A 6,000-nucleotide genomic window follows, 5' to 3' on the forward strand; every position below is an offset into this window, starting at 1 on the left:
TCCTCCGTTCCTCTCCGTTCATCTTGTTTTTGTAGGGTGATCCCATAAACTGCCTCAAGTGCCTCTTCTTCGGTGTATCCTATCTCTACCAGATCCTCATAATCATTTCTCTTTTGCTGAACTGGATCTATCTTCTTTTCTTTGGTCTCGGCCTCTGGCTTTTCCAAATCATCTGTGTCCACCTCTACTGTGGTCTCCTCCACAATTTTTTCCCTCTTCTTAGGGCTTGGTACATCAGTCATAGAGGGATATCTGTCCTCAGCTTCCTTGGCTTTCCCTTTGTCGGCTTGCCCATCTTTCTCTTGAGGCTTAGTAGACTCATCTACTTTCCTTTTCCCCTTGTCTTCTTTTTTCAGCTCAGCTCTTAATTGCTGTACCTCCTCTTCAGTGTATGGCTCGACAGGTTGCTGCTCCAGAATAGCCTCTGACTCCTCATAAGCTTTAATATATTGATCGTATTGATCAATATGTGGCCTGGCTGAGCTAGTTCCGACTTTAGTGGGGTCTGGCACCCACTTTTCTTCAAAGTCACCCTTTAGAGCTCTTTCCGCTCTAAACTGCTCCACTAGTCTTTCCATTCTTGCCGCTTTCTGACTTTTGGTTTGCTTGGGAGCAACCTTCTTCTTTACTTTCTTCTTAAGCGGCTCGTCCACATCCTCTTCAGGTTCTGAAACTACTTCTAGTTTCCGGCGTGCTCTTGTGGATGCCCTCTTGGATACTTCGGGCTGTTCTTCCTCCTCGTCGGCTTCTCTAAGCCACTCATTCTGGGAGGGAACCTTTGGCCACTGATCTCTAGCTCCAATAGCTTCATAAAGTATTCTTGTCAGAATTTCTGCTCCTCCTATGTACTTTGGCTTTTCGTTGTGCATGGCAATTACTTGCTCGTGGATGTGTTGAGCGTAATTCACCTCTTTTGGCATATTGCTCTTTAATGCCCATGTGATGGTGGTCGCAATGGCATGGGGTGGTGTCGTATACTTTTGCGGTCTTTTACTGCAAACATGAAGAAATTGGTTGTACAGTCGGCAAAGGGTTGTCGCTCTTGGGTCCGCCATATCTCCATAGGTTGCATTTTGCTTCTTGGGCCCATAGACCTCTATGGCCTCCCTTCTTTCCCTGACCGAGCTCCCTTTGTTGTGCAGCTTCAATGCGTCTGCAATGAGCTGTGGAGTGATCTGTACTTCTACTTTCTCTCCATCCATGGCTGTCAATGTGGCTTTTCCATCCTTCTGAATGGATGTTGCCAACTCGTACACTCTTCTTGTATCCACACCTGATGGTCTCGAGGTGAAGAAACTGTGCAAGTTTGCCCTTTCCAGGTACCTGCTGATGTCTTCTGACCTGCTATAATCTACCAATTCCTGTGGGATCATCGGTACATCCACCGCTTGCCCTTGAGGATCTCTGAAAGTCCCTTGGTAGATCTTTATTCCCTTTTTTTCCAATACTGCTTCCTCCACCCAAGTTTTGGTTGGCTTGAGGGTTTCTGTTGGAATGTCAAAGGGTTCCGCTTCTGCAAGAGCATCTTTGATTGTCGGTCTTTTTCTCTTCGTTGCCGATGACTTGGCGGAATCCATGGATCCTGTAACTCCAATTTCAGAAGTTAGCGTCTTTTTAGTACTGAAAGCCGAAATGAAGCTTTTAACTATGCGAATGACTTGAAAATTGAAACATGAGCTATTCAGGGCCTAAGGATGCAAGGTAGGTGAAAAAATATGCAAAATGGGCTCAAAATTGTGCTAGAGACATCATACGCGTATGATGTCTTTTGTGTCAAAATGACTTCATATTGGTTGTGCTTGTAGTTGATAGTGTATACATGAGTATCATATGCTTGGATTTGAGTTTGGATCCCATTTGGTCAAGTTTTGGCCAGTTTAGTCCAGTTCCGGCTCTTGGCAAAATTTTGAAAGGGATTTGGATTTTATGATCCAAATTGGATAAAACTTGGTGGTTCACTTTCAAATGGCATGTAGATCACTTCTGTTTGGTGGTTGAAGCCCTGAGGTGCTAAAATCACATAGTGAGACATCATACGTGTATGATGTCTTTTAGTGTATTTTTGGATCAAATTTCTCTATAAGCTTGGATTTGGCTTTAGATAGGCTTATTCAGTGGATTTATGAAGTTTGGATAGATTTTGGGCTAAAAAGGACTCTGGAGACATCATACGCGTATGATGTCTTTTTCATCAATTTTGCATGGGATTGGTTTTGTGGACTCCCCATGTACTAGTGAAGGACTTTTTCTACTCAAATCTTGGTTTGGACTTGAGTATGTTGGATTTGGGCCAAAAATAGGCTTTAAGTGAAGGATTTTCCCTCAATTGGGCTAATGGGGTGATCCTCTTGACCAAATGGTTCCAAATTTCATATGTAGCATGTATTAGATATATATAATGGATGTATGATGACAAATGAGCAGTTTTGGCTCTGTAAGTGCAAATAGACATCATACGCGTATGATGTCTTTTGTGTCAAAATGGTGCTTTTTGGTTCCAGATAGCTTGTAGATGTGCTAATCAACAATCCTACACAGTTTCAATGAGTTTGGAGTTATTTTGACAAAATTAGGACCAAAAATCAATTTTATGGCCTACTTTGCGTCTTTTTGGTTTTCCTTGGGTTTTCTAACTCCAATTCTCATGATACTTGGTTCATAGGATGTGATTAACATGTGGAATGAGGCTATGCACTCAAATGTTGAAATGGATGTGAAATTCATGCTGTGAGACATCATATGCGTATGATGTCTTTTCTTGAAATGTTGGTTTTTTTGTGCAAAGAATGCTTTGTGCTAGTGCCCTAAGCCCTGCTAACTAGTTTTCAACTTAAAAAGTCATCAGTTTAGCTAAAAAGCCCCCTTATAGGCATTTCAGTCTCCGAAGTCGTCTTTTTGCCTTGGAGTTGAATTTCTTCAACTTTTCTTCTTGAGAGTTGCATTTCCAGCTCATTGGATATGTTGTGAAGCCATCTATTTGGTTGAACTTGACTTTGGCTCCCCATTCTCCATCTTTCTCCTTTTGGTTGCCCGAAAGCGTCTTTTTCACCATCGGTAAGTGAATCAGCTTTCTTTTGGGTTTTGCTTGCAAACATAAGTCATCCATGTATATTTGAAGCTGCTTGTGAAGTTTCATTTCATTCGGTCGTCAATTTCAGCCGTTATGCCAAAATGACGCTTTGTGTGTCCGCAGCCGAATCGGTTGTTCCGACCTACTTTTGGTGGTCCAAACCTAGAGATACTCCATGGTTGCATTGCCCTCGATGTTGTTAAGCTTCCTGAGAAGTTTTGTGTCGTTTCGACAACTTTTTCCTGTTTGCCTCTTGCAGGCTCTGTTGACCTAGGGTTTTTCCAGTCGTTCTTTCTCGAGCTTTGAGTGTTAGAAACCCATCTCCTATACTAGGGTAACCCACCTATAAGTTCTTGCAAGGTTTGGTTAGGCGGTTGTGCCACTACCTAGCATTCTACCACATTCCCCGTCTGCTCTTGTTTCTTGGTTTTGGTCAGTTTTCGCGACAAAAGTTAATGATAAGCATCAAAAGCTTATGGCAACGAGTCTACCTCTCATGTCTGGTGTCCTCTGAGCTCTCGTAGCAGTCGTAGAAGGCTGTAGAAGGTTGGATGCTCCTGTGTGCTCTTTGCTCTCTCCAAGAAGGTAATAGTGGAAATGAGCTTGAAAGTGATGTGAAAAATACTTAACTTCGGACTTCCCGGATTACTTGTTACCAAATTTGACATGTGCTCCTATCTCGTCGTGAAATGCACTTTAGGATTTGAAATTTCTCAATTTGGACTCCGTTTGACCTGTTTCTGAGAAATCTGTCCACTTTGCCAAAATTCTGTCATTTCGGGCTTTCCGCAACTTTTCCCGAATTGTACTCAATTTTTACCATGGGTTGCCCTTGTCATTAGGATCATCACCATCTATTCTTTTCTTTTTTCTGATCTCGTTTCACCTGTTTTTTTATTTTTCTTTTACTTTTATCAAGAAAATCATAAAAAATAAAGAAAAATAGCAAATTGAAGCCAAAAAATTCCAAACATACATAATAAATAGCTGGTAACCCTGTGTATATGAATATACACTTATTTGTGATTTCTGGACTTGGATTACCACTTTTTTCCACTTTTTAGCTCCAAAAACACTCTTATTTAGTGATATTTACACGTATAGAGACCCAAATTCATCATTTGATCTCTTCTTGTTGCAAAACAAGGTATATAAGGGCATAAATATTATCAATATCCGCAATCAAACATAAAAATTGCAAAATCATGTAAGACACTGCCCTTGTAATATATATATATATATATATTTTTTGTAGCTGCTTTGTAGCTGTTGTATACCTGTATACCTCCCCCCCTCCTAGTTTGAGTCCTCCCGGACGACTATGAAGTGTCTATGGGCGAAGCATTGTAGTTGTTTGGGTCATAAGTTCCCAATGCAATTGTAGAGCGATGATACAACAATCTTTCCAATAAAGCTGCTCTTTGTTTGATTGAAGGATTGGTAGTGGGGTTTTGGGTTGGTTTTGGCACTTCGGTAGTAGAATCAGTAGATGGATTCTTCTTTACCTTGTTGTTCGTTTTCACAATCCAAATCTGCATCCGCTTCGCTTGTGCTTGCCACAAACTCTTTGCGACCCAAACCTTCTTTGTTCTTTGTGTTGATTTCCTCGCCTTGAAATACCTAGGAGTTTCCGTGGATTGTACTGAAGGGAGTTCCTGTTTACAAATCCTTGGGATCCAAATTTGCTTGCTATAGCTTTGTGCCGTCATGAACTTCTTTGGAATCCAGATCTGTTTCACTGTCCTTGATTGTCTGGAATCACTCTGTTGTCTGGTATTGAAGACTCTGTTTTCCACCTTTGTGTTCTCTGGCACAACCCTTTTTGGTCTCCATACCAACTTTGACTCCGTTTTTTCCCAAGGTTGAGATGTTATATTATTGCTTGTCTTCCTTATCCAATGTTGAGAGTTCCTCGTCGAAGAGCAATCCAGTTGTATAGAAACTTTTGGTTGCCATTGCTTCTTCTTTTTCTTTGGTTGTTGTTTACCTTTGTTCTTGGATTCTTCCTTTGGAGTTGGCTCTGCTCCTTTGGTGAACTTAACTGATTGACTTTCACCTTCGTATTTGATAAGCACTGATTTAGAACTCCAGTCAATCATTGCATTGTATTGCTTCTGCCATGGTTGTCCTAGCAATAATGGATGTTGTGTAGCTTGGTCTTCAACCACGTAAAACATATGAGGATACACATACTGGTTAATCTGTATATGTAAAACTGTGCATCCGACAGTTTTGATTGAATTCTCAGAGTAACTCTTTAACTCTTGCTTTGCAGTTTGTAATTTAGTGTCATTTGTCAATTGTCTATACAAACTGAGTGAAAGTAGGTTAGTTTGAGCTCCTGAATCCAATAGTGCTCTGGCTTTGATTTGGTTGGTTCCTACTTTGCATTCAATGATGGGTTCTTCTTTGTCATTATCCATTTCTATTATACTGACCGCGTTTATTTGTATTACTCCTTCATTGCGCTGTTTCTGACGCAGTAGTCTTCTTTTCTCCATTCTTTCCTTCGCCTCGGCTTGCGCTTCCTCCACAATCTTTTTCTTTTTCTGGACACGTAGCTTTTCTTGATGTATTTTGAGAAGCATGTCTTGGGTTAGCGGCAAAAGATACTTTTTCACTCTGAATCCACTAATCCAATTGGGCATTTCTTCTCCGTCTAATGTAGCAAGCTTGACGGCTCCACTTGGTGATAGATCTTTAATCACCAGAGGTCCCATCCCTCGCTTTTTAAGCTTCTTAGCATGCTGTTTCAGAGTGTAAACTAGGACATAGTCCCCAACCTTAAACTCTTTAGTCCGCACATGCTTATCAAAAAATTCCTTTTGTCGCCTTTTTTGAGCGTAGATAGAAGCTACTGCTTTTAGGCGAAGCTCGTCTAGCTTTTCCAGGTCATCTATTCTATCAGAAAGCTCGTGCCCCTGTCCACT

This window comes from Adiantum capillus-veneris, chromosome 12 (genome assembly GCF_014529385.1).
Source record: "Adiantum capillus-veneris isolate H3 chromosome 12, ASM1452938v2, whole genome shotgun sequence".
NCBI lineage: Eukaryota > Viridiplantae > Streptophyta > Polypodiopsida > Polypodiales > Pteridaceae > Adiantum > Adiantum capillus-veneris.